Source organism: Rosa chinensis, chromosome 4 (assembly GCF_002994745.2).
Source record: "Rosa chinensis cultivar Old Blush chromosome 4, RchiOBHm-V2, whole genome shotgun sequence".
Taxonomy (NCBI): Eukaryota; Viridiplantae; Streptophyta; class Magnoliopsida; order Rosales; family Rosaceae; genus Rosa; species Rosa chinensis.
Window position 1 is genome coordinate 28,046,173 of NC_037091.1, and position 11,602 is coordinate 28,057,774.

Below are 11,602 nucleotides of genomic sequence, written 5' to 3' on the forward strand. Positions count from 1 at the left end.
GGCCAGTTTTGGCGCATGCGTATCTTACCTAGTTGGCAGTCCCTTCTAGGTAATAGTCTGGTTGGCAGTCCCTTCCAGACTACAGCTCGGTTGGCAGTCCCATCCGATGCGTCACCTGGTTGGCAGTCCCTTCCAGATGACATGAGGTAGTTAGTCGGCAGTCCCGTCTACTACCTGTGGTTAGTCGGCAGTCTCGTCTACTACATGTGGCTAGTTGGCAGTCTCATCTATCCACCGCCTCCTATTCCGGTTGGCAGTCCCTACCGATGCGTCATCTGGGTGGCAGTCCCTCCTAGATGGCATGAGATGACTAGACAGCAGTCCTTTCTAGTCATCAAACGAGCCTCATGAAGAGGATGATTAAAAGTATTTCCAAGATTGTTACTGCATGCGAGGTTTTAGAGAATAACTTGGGAAAGCATTAAGTTTTAATTATTCATTTGAAATTACTTATTTTTCGTCCACTCACTCTAACGGATTTTAAATGTTTTCCCCTGGGCCCTTCGGTTTTAAATGCCCAGTTTGCAGGCCAGTTTAGCTTGAGGTCGAGCGTACTTGGGGTTGAGGCATAGCTGTCATAGCTTCCGCATTATAAAAGCATCGGTCATTTATCTTGCTTTCTATTCTCTTGTTCGCCTGTATATTAGATTGCTCTGATAACCTATGAGATTAATATTCTTAAATTCAGAATTGTTTATGAAATGAGATATGTGAGATGTTGTGATATAGGGAGCAGGGTGGCTCCAGGAGAATAAGGATGGATGATTTAGAAGTGTGGATGTTTTTCTACAGGTTTTGGGTTGTCCATTTTTAGGGGAAGTTCTGTCAAATTTTTGGTAGAATTTCTTCTAAAGTGGGCCCTGCTGGGCCTCTTCGGATTTTAGGGTGAAAACCGGGGCGGGTCCTGTCAGAGTTTTTACTGCTGTGATTGCAATGGAACATGATGTAGCTTGGTATCATATAGTTTAGTTCATCCTGTAAATTGCGCCTGTTAGCTTGGATTGCCCATGTTGGTTTTAGTTTTGCTTGGTTCCTTGCTTGGAGTGTGAACGACATGTAGCTTGGCGTGTAGTAGCTTTGGTAGCTTGAGCTTGTGGCCATCTTAAGCATTTTGAGAGGGAATCACTATTAAAAAAGAATGAGCTTGATTGCTTGGCATGGCCCTCATAGGTTCCATGGTAGATGCACGACCTTAAGAGATGAGCGTGGCATGGCTTGTGTATGTATGTCTAATGTTTGTATGCTTACAATTACTTTTGCTTAGCATAAGCTTGTTTAAGTATTGGCGTGTTTCTCTTGGTCGTGTATCTGCTTGGCTTGAGCATGAGCAAGTGCTTGGCATGATGTTTGAGTGGCCGAGCACAAGCTTGGCATTAGCATGGACTTGGCATGATATATTTGTTCATAGAGTTAGGCTAATATGCCATGTATTAGGCATGAAATTTCTCGTGATTGCCACCTTATATAAGGTTTAGACATATTTGGGCTCAGATTTCATTGATTTCTTGTTTGCCTCTACACCTTATAGATCCATCTCAACAATGATTTTTCTTCTAGAAAATCAGGTATGATTTTCTCTGTGATGCTTTGAGGGAGAAATTAACAGCTTGGATTCAAGATTTTCGGTCTTTAATCAAAACATGTATGGGACATTTAAATGGTAATATTTGATGTGAAGAATGGGCACTAAATTTGGTGATAGACCGGATATGTAAATGTTTGTGTAGAGTAATAAAGGCTTAAAGTATGGCTGTAGATGCTTGTGTAGAGTAATGAAGGCTTAAAGTATGACTTTGGTTGCTGAATTTTGTATGGGTAGCAATATTTGGATCTGATTTTGAAATCATCTTGTGAAAGTTTGTATAATTAATGCTTGCTGGATCATAAATGCTTGTGCTTATGACTTCTCCACATTTTTTACTTCAGATGAGATACCCTGTGCTTGAATTCTGATTTCACAAAATTGATTGCGACAGCTTTTGTTTCAGCAGTGGAGTAGTAGAGGCCAATGGCACAGGATATGAGAGTATCAATTCCGATGATAAACTAGATGTCAGTAAACGGTGGAAGCTTTGAACACAGCAATGAAGTGAGCTTTAACTTGATCACAGTAACTGAATTTTTTTTGCTTGAATTGCTTAGCTTGCTTTTCCTTCATTGTCACAGATTTGCATGATCATGTCCCTGACTAGCATATCTGAGTCATATACATTCTTTTTGCTATATCTTGCTTGGTGTTATCTTCTAGGTCAATAAATGCTTTCATGTAGGATTTTCATTTGTATAGGATTTCTTTGTGGCTTGGCTTTGGCTTGCTTAATTATTTTAGCATGTTCTCTGTGGATTTGTATGACTTATGGTAGCTGTGGTAACACATTGACCACACACAACCTTGACTTTATTGCAGTGGTGCTAGCTTTGTCGTTGCTTTGATTGGCTGCTGGGAATTAGCTTACTGGGCTAAATCGCTGCATTGTGGTTGTCACGATATCCAGGTGAGCATCCATACAAGAGTCTTCTCGTGAAATATGCTTGCATTTGATTATTCAAAGTTGTATTCTTGAATGCAATTGAAACATTGGTCGATCTTTTCTCTGGTGGTGAACTCTTTATGCTTGCAGCTGGGATTTGAATTTGCTCAATAATCACAACGATTGATTGATAGTATATGAATATAGATATTGCTTGTCAAGAATTGAAGTTAATAGCATGAATTTGCATGGCATGTTTTGCTGTGGCTTGTTTTAATTGTTGCAGTTATCACATAACATACTTTGTTTTGTTGCTGGGACTGTGATATAACCTCCCTTTGTGAGCCCTTTTTGCTAGCAGTTTGTGAGCCTTTCCTATTTTACTGCTATAATTGTGAAAATGAATGATATAGCATGGCGTTGTTTGGCTTGGTATATGTAATTTTCTTAGCTTGGCTTGATCATGTTATTGACACTTTATCAGTAATTTTCTTGGCTTGAATTTGCATTGGTTTGCATGGCATGGTCTTGCTTGATTAGCTTTGATATTGTAAAACAAAAAATATCTTTTCTTGGCTTGACTTTTGTTTCGATTGAACTTGTGATAGTCATGCTTGGGCATATTCTAGGCATGAGCTTTTGATGGCTTGAGCTAGCAGATGGTTACTTGGTGGACGCACTCATTTGAAAGAGAGAAGTTTGTATGCTTGGCATGGCTATCTTGGTTATGATCCGATTGACATATGCATGAGGTGTTCTAGGTATTAACTTGGCATGATGGTTGTTTAAAGGGTTAGAAGCATTTGTTGCTTGATAGGAAGATGCTTTTGGTTATTGAAACTAGGTCTGGTCATTTTAAGAAGAATCGAGATTTGTTCTAGCTAGCATGATAAGAGGTTGTCACAATAGCAAGAGATTGTTTAGAAAAAAATTGGTATGGATAAGGTTAAAAATAGGCTAGCATGTTGGTTTAACGAAGTAAGATTATCACAAAATGGTTTGGAAAAGACTATTGATTTGAATTATATGGCATGGCAGTGGTTCGTGTTGCTTTTACAGCAGCGTTTGGCAATTTGGTTTTTCGCATTGTCTTGCTTGATTCTCCAGGTATACATGTCTTGATTAATTTGTTGTCATGTAAGGAATTTGGCTTGGTAAGAGCATGAGTTTGTATGATGTCCGCCTTGCTTGTTTCGGTTTGAATAGATTCAATTAGTGACCATTATGCTTGGGCACGTCGTAGGCATGTGCTTGATGGTATAAGCTTGTGACTTCCTCAAGTTTCTTTAATGGTCAAATGAGAGTGCATTAGTGTAACGTCCCGGACCTAAATTTTACCGTTTACTAGTCATTTGGACGGGAAACGATAATTTCTTTCACTTTTTACTTGTTTAGATACTTTTAGTGGCCCTAAAAGTTGACTTTTCATTCGGGTCAAAATTTGTGGAAACTTCCTTCATGAAAGTTGTAGAGGACGTTAAACCGAGCGCGTGCATATGTGGTGCGTAAAAATTGGAGTTCGTATGCAAAAGTTATGAGTGAAATACAAAATTTACTGTTCATGGTAAAATTTGATTAAATATGGAAAGTTACCCGGGTAGGTTTCCAAAACCGGAAACCCACCCCTCTTTCTCTCTCCTCTCCCCTGACTCTTCCCCCTTTCCCTTCCGGTTTTCTTCCTCCCTCCGATTCTTCACTTTCCGGCCACCATCCGGCGTGCAACTGGTCACCACAGGGGCGCCTCAACCCGCTCTTGACACCAATGACCTAGGATTTTGGAGTTTTGGCCGTGAAAGTCCGGATCGAAGCAAAGATTGCTCCGGCTGCAGTTTTGGGATTTCGCCGATTTCCGGTCACCTCCGGCCACCAGGTTAGCATCGAAGGTTCGGTTTTTGACATAGATCATTTCCCCTAAGGTCTTTCATTTCAATTTGCAGTGTAGAGGTCAAATTAACGATTTGAAATTTCTAGGGTTCTTGGAGTTTTCTAGAAAAATTTCACCGGCCGGTTTCGACTGTTTAAAGGTAAAATTGGGTTGTGTTGTAGTTGAGAAAATCGATCAGTGTGTTGAATAGGTGCTACTGTCAAAATATGGTGGCCATCGGAGGTCAATTTGCAGTGTAGAGGTCGAATTAACGATTTGAAATTTCTAGGGTTCTTGGAGTTTTCTGGAAAAATTTCCCCGGCCGGTTTCGACTGTTTAAAGGTAAAATTGGGTTGAGTTGTAGTTGAGAAAATCGATCAGTGTGTTGAATAGGTGCTACTGTCAAAATATGGTGGCCATCGGAGGTAGTGGCCGCCGGCGCGTGGGGCCCACGCGCTGCCACTGTTGGCGGCGCGTGGAGGCGTGTGTGGGCAGGGTTTTAATTTCAGTTTTTAGCCCTTAAATTGTATAAATGTTGTGGAGCTTGTATGTGAAGTTTGGTGAATTTTGGAAGAGTTTGGATATGTTTGTGAATTCCCGAAGTTTGGAAGTTTTGGTTGTCGAATTGTGAGAATCCGACCTTCGGGTTTCCTTTGTTCCGATATGGAATACTTTAATCGACGGAGATAGGTTAATGGTGAAGTTTGGATTGAATCTGGAAAGAAATGGAGATGTGGGATTTCGTAGGGTTTTGGGATTCATTATAGAATCGTACTTGTTTATCGAATTATTGTTTACGGAATATAATTGTGTACAGGACGAGGTACCGACCCATCGCTTGACGAGGATCCTTACGCTTGGGTATCACGTTAGCCGCATATTGTGAGTGGACGTTTATTTTCAAAGAATGATGCATGCATTTATTTATTTGTTTCTGAGATAATAATTTGTTTATCGTATTACTTTCCCGAGCATATGGTTATTTTCAGAAATGGTTTTGGATATTTGATTATTTGAAGATTTTACGGCGTGCGGGGTCACGTCATTGGTTTATGCCTATTTTTCCTTTATTTATTTATTTCCGGTACGATTTCCGGATTTATACTATTTATATTATACTTATATTCGGCGATTTGAGATTTCTATGAGATTCGATGAAATTAATCTTTATACTTATTTTTATCCTATTTATTTTGATGATGAGATTATCTTGGCGTGTGGGACACGTCGTGGGAAATTCATTTACGAGAATTGGGGAAGTTTTATGGATTTATACAGTTTTCGGATTTTCTTTTGCCATACTTTGGGTGACTTATCATTGCTAGCATTGATCTTCCGCCTTTGTGGTGAGGTGATGGGATCACCGAAGCCCTCCGCCTTTGTGGCGCTGATTACTGTCTCCGTGACAGTGATTCTGAAGCTCAGTATCCTATCGCTACACTTAGTGGCGTAAGGGTATATTACGGGAGTAATGGGAGTATTTTAGCATGGGAGGCTATCACCCGAGCCTGGGAGGCTCACTCGTATGGCTATCGTCTTCCCCTACTCATTATACTATTTTCGACTAGCGGGGCTAGTCCGATTTTCGTTTAACCAGCGGGGCTGGTCTTATTTTTCCTTAAGTATCAGAGTTCCAACCTTTTCTTTTAAATCGTATGTGACTAGCGGGGCTAGTCGGTTTTCATGAGCGGAACTCCTCTTATTTTATTTTTGTTAATCATTGCATGCATCGGGAATCTTTAAAGAAATAAATGTGGGAAAGTATAAAATCCCCTGGGCCCTTCGGTTTCAAATGCCCAGTTCGCAGTGTAGCTGTTCGGCTTTAGGAGTTGAGGCTTAGCACCACCGCTGTCATCTATCCCTCGTAGGTTACTTGCTAACCTACTATGTATATCGTTGTTCTTTTGGTTCTAGACTGCTCTGATAACCTTGACATTTTTGTATTAATATTGTAACCTATGACTTGGTTGTAATTTGAGTTAATTGGATAATTTGATACTCTAAATTGTGGAGTTGTGCGGTTCTGGAAGCAGGGTGGCTCCAGAAGTTTTGGGAGGGTTGTTTAGAAGTGAAATTGAAATTCTACAGGTTTTGGGTTGCCCATTTTTAAGGGAGGTTATGCCGAAATTTTTGGTAAACCTTCTTTAAAGGTGGGTCCCGTGGGGCCACTTCGGATTCCAGGGTGGAATCCGGGGCGGACCCTGTCAATTAGTGTTGGAAAGCATGTGCTTGGATGTAATGGCTTGACGTGATTCTCACTTGGTTTTCGATGCATATAGGATCTTGCAAGATTCAAGCTTGGAATGACTTGCCTTTGTACGCTTGTTAGTTCACTGTTGGATGCATGACCTTAGAGAGAAGCTTGACATGATTGGTGTTTGTACGCTTATATGCTTAAAATATTTTGCTTGACATAAGCTTGTTTAAGTATTGAATTGTTACTCTTGGTCGTGAATCCGCTTGGCTTGACAAGGAGTTTGGCATGAATATGAGCTTGGCATGAAGTATGAGTGGCATGAGCATGAGTTTGGCATTGTGTAGATGAATCTTTGATTATTCAAACATCATAAGAACTTTGACTCTTTCCGTTTTTTTTTTTTTAAATCATGATGCCTTGAATGGGCAGAAAGTGGTTATAACTGATCTAGCAGTAGGGTGCTTGGAAGCCTTAAATTCTAGTTTGCATTTTCCAATGAATCAATAGACTATAGGCATGTGCTTTTCATCATGAATCATCTTTCACCAAGCCCCCACGTATACCTTACTTCGAGCAAAACCAATCTTTTGCACGTAGCACAGCAGTGACACAATACTACAAATATGCATGCATAAAGGCTGTCATGTTTGCTTGCAGGTCATGATTCATGCTTGAGTTATATAATAGAGATTTAAGCTCAAGTTTAATTTGATATAGCTAGCATGTTCCGGCTATAGTCTTATGTCGATTAATTACTTGTCGACTAATCACAGGCTTGGCATGGCTTGAAATTGTTGAATTAGGATTTAGTAGGAAATGCAGCAGCTGCATGAACTTCTACTGGAATTGCTTTAGTACAAGCTTTAATGACATGTATGTATGCTCGGTTGATTATGATGGTGAGCTGTTTTGGTTAGAGGACATAAAGACAACGTGTAATGAAAAATGGTTAGAAGTGTTTTCTTTCTTCATCTAAACAAATATGAAGGGGAAGGACACTAGATGCTTGATTTTGATAATGGATAGAATTTAGTAAAGAAGGTGGATTAGGATACTGAAGGGAAGATGGTTCAGTGTTTGGTTTTGAGAGTATGCATGTATGCTTGATCGTCTGAAATCAGTAGCACATGGAAGCTTGAATCTTGAATAAGTGCTTGTTGATCTTTGAGTTTGAATGATACCTTGCTTGCTGAAATTCTTTGAATTGAATTGTTTTTCTTCTGTGGTCAGATAAGATTAGCGTGCTAAAAGTTCAGTTTCTTTTTGGATGTATTTGGACGTCATCTTTATTCCCAGCAGTAAAATGGGTTGAGTTGTTGATCTCAGAACTTCAGGCCTGCAAGGTAGTGAATACCGTAATATTGGCGCTAGAACGGCTTAGAATATTTGAGTTATTTTGGGCATAATGGTTTTTTTTTTTCGAGCTTCTTTTAGCATGGCGGTGAGTGGTGACTTGCATGATTTACTAGCAACTTGATCATGAATAAGCAACGTTACAGTCTTGGCTTTGTTCCAGCAATGAACTTTCTTTTTCTCTTGAAGTTGTCAGGACATTTGAGCACCTCGGACAACTTAAATTGCTTGGGACATTGCTTGAGTTGCATGATGCTCAATCCATTTTGCTTTGTTGCTCCTGTCTTCATGCATGAATTCTTTTTTTGAATATAATGAATGTTGCGATTGAAGTTTCTTTTCACTTCTTCTGCATGCTTGAAAGACTTTATTTTCAAAATAAGATTGTAAATTTTGAATGTGTGTGCCTGATACGAATATGCATGATATCCGTCAATAATATAGTAGTTCTTCTTTTCTTCAACTTGCTTGTTGCTGGTTGGTTTGGCGTATGAATCTGGAAAGGTGCTCTTGAGTGATGCAAATGGTAAAAGCCTGATTATAAGAGTGCCTATGCATGATGTATTGATTCTAGTTTAAATCAGTACGCTTGAGCTATACAATGAATTGAAATGGTATGACTGATTGTGGAGAGTGGATTTGTTTGTGGTGTTGTCAAGATTTGGATATCAATGTAATTTGGTGCTGGTTATGGAATGTAAAGGGAATGATTTTGCCTGATTTGAATATTTTTTGCTTTCAGATGGATTAGCTTGATGCATGAATATGAGGCTAAAAAGTTTAGGATGGATGAGCTGCTGTTAAGGTAATCAACGTGAACCAACTCATCAGCCCCCAAGTGCAGTAGCCTGATTAAAGGTATAAGATTTAACTTTTGCTTGCGTGTTCCCAGGCAATGAATATCGCTTGAGAAGTGTGAGGGGCTTGTGCTTATGACCACTGCTGTGTGCTTGGGTTTTAGATTAGAAAACATATGCATGTTGCTTTTGTAAGAGTATTTCTCTCTAGAATTGTAGCTTCACATTTATGTTAGCTAGACATATAGATTGATATAGGTATAAGATATCTAGAATATCATTATTGCCTAGTATAAGCATCAACAATGAAGAGGTTATCTTTTATGCTTCCTGGTAAGGTTCAGTGAAAGGGTATGTTCAAATAGGCTTGAAATGCTCAAGAAGTGGCTAAACAATAGTAAGATTGTTTTGCATGTAGAGTTAATGGTTGTGATGCTTGCAGGGGCGTTAATAAACTGCTCACAGCAGTGATTGTAAATATCAAGAACAGAGATTAGCTTAATATATGTTGCAACAAGGGGGAAGCTAGCTGCTGGAATCATAGCCTAGTCCTCAAGTAAACGGTTAAACCTTGTAAGGACATGATGATTTGAGATAAAAGATAAATATTTTCAGGAAAGAGGTAGTGTCAGAGTACACGAGGAAGAGGGAAAAATGTGATTTCTTTAATTTTCAATAGCTAGATTTGGCCTTTTGAGGAGAAAAACAAAACTTTCTTTCACTGATATCCTTTTCTGGTGTAAATCAGAGGTTCACAAAAGAGTAAGTAAGCATGAAATTGAATCCGGATTTTTCAAAAGTGAAGAACAAAAAAGTCTCTTCTTACTAAGCTTGTTTGCATCACTTTGACCTTTTGCTGCTGTTTTGCTTGACTATATCTGGCGGTGTTGTGACAACAAAAGCATGGATAGTTTCAAGAAAATTATCATCCTACCATGGAATAAGAGCATGATTTTTTTTTTTTCGAAGCATAGAGCACTGCTATGCTATGAAATGGGGGGAACCATGGTTAAATCACAGCATGTTTTTTGAGATTCATTAAGCAAAGCCCCAAGTATTCTTGCATGATGCTTGAAAGAAAAAGGATAACTTTGAGTTTGAGTATACTGAGTTGATGGTATTGACACAAATAAGGACTGATATATATATATATATATATATATATATATTTTCATGTTGTTGGGAAGGTTTATGAAAAATCTGGTAAATAGGCTCGAAATGCCTAAAAAATGGCTAAACAAAGGTAAGGTAGTTTTGTGGCACTGATGGTTGGGATGCTTGCAGGATGTTTATATATTGCTCCCAGCAGTGGTAGTCAAGATTCAGCGTGACATATTTCAGCAAGGAAGAGGTTAGCTGCTGGAATTATGGCCTAATTTCCAGGCAGAAGGTTCAGACCTTACCAGATCTAGAAGAAATTCATCAACTAGTGATGAGGTTATTTGTGGTGGCTTTTTTGGTTTTGTTGAAGCCTCAAGGTGAGATAGCATTTATAGATTGAGTAATAGAACTCTTAATTTGTTCACTCAATATTGAAGCTTGAATAATGAGTGAATAAATTTGATTTTGACAGCTTTCATGATTCCTGTAACAGAAACTCATGGATTAAAGTCTCATAGTCAATGCAATAAGCAACAAGCTTGTGTGGTAATGAGTATTTGCATGTTCATCAAGAGAGCTCCCCTTGATTGCATCTGATACATATTGCCAGTGATAAAGCATGACTGGTTTGAAGTGAGCATGGAAAATTTCTGGAGTAAAATGCTGCTGTTAAGGAAGCTGAGGTGGAAACACAGCCTAGTCCCCAGTGAAGTCGCCAAAATGTAGGAGGCACTTTGATCGGAATTGTACGGCAGTGGATATTCATGGGTAAGGACTCAAAACTTTGCCCCTTTGTCTGAGTTAGCGAAGACTAGGCCCAACAAACTTCGAAGGATTAAAAATCCTAGGAAGCTTGCTGTTGTGTTCTTCCCGGCAGCTCCTTGTAGATGCAGGCAGTGAATTGAACATTCCAAGAGAGGCTTGGCAAGATGCATGTGGCGTGGGAGCTAGAAAAGCATGAGTTTGAGAAGAAGAGGTTCCAGCAGTGTTGTATACTGGTTGAGATTTGTGAGATAATGGGGGTTTGGACAGAAGATGAGTTTGAAAGGATGGAAAACTATGGATGGATGTGGGAGAGAGGAAGCATGGGAGAAGAAGAGTGCTAGAGAGCTTGCTAGCACACCCCGTTCTGCCCTTCACTTTGGTTAATAGCAGTAGCTATTTATATGCAATTCCAACAGCTAAAGGATTTTGGTGGAAGGTCTCTACTGCTGGATAAAGAGATGGCTTAGGTTAAATGCATGTATTGGATTTTGTAATGCTTCTTGGTCTGTCAGGTCTTGTCTAAAAAAGAGTATGTAATAAGCTTGGCAGATTTTCTACCGTGAAATCTGCTGCTGGGATTACAATCCCAAGATTGCTGGGATTATGTGCTGCTGGGATTATGGGTTATGTTATGCAGCTAGGAACAGGAATCCTATGTTTAGCATTTACTGTTTTGTTTGGTCCTAAAGGATTTGGGCTTGGGTTTTTGGGCTCTCTCTCTTCTTCACTTACCCGTATTACTAGTTAGGCCGTTGGGCATGAATTTTGGTCCCAAGTCAAAAATTATCAACGAGCCTAAAACTAATAACGGGCCTCATGCAATTCCGTTACCTTCCACACCACACCCATTCTTGTAAGCCCCAAGTGCGTGAATGTGGCTTGAGTCCACGTGTGTGGCGTGATGTTTGCGAGTGTAATTTGCCTCGAAATATGAATTGGGCTTAAAGCATTAATTGGGCTTGTTAGCTGGAAATTTGGGTGTCAACAGCCTAAAACAAGCTTTTAGACAGTGGTACAAGAAATTTGATTATGTGATTTCTACTTTTGGATTTAC

At 39.5% G+C, this 11,602-nt stretch overlaps 1 long non-coding RNA gene across 1 annotated transcript; it reads left to right on the forward strand.

Annotated features, from left to right (window-relative positions):
- Positions 1–571: 571 nt before the first annotated feature.
- LOC121053042 lies at positions 572–10,124 on the forward strand. Its single transcript, XR_005810560.1, has 5 exons — positions 572–603; positions 1,977–2,089; positions 2,408–2,495; positions 8,628–8,743; positions 9,967–10,124. It is a non-coding gene; the product is annotated as an uncharacterized LOC121053042 (long non-coding RNA).
- The last annotated feature ends 1,478 nt before the right edge of the window (positions 10,125–11,602 follow it).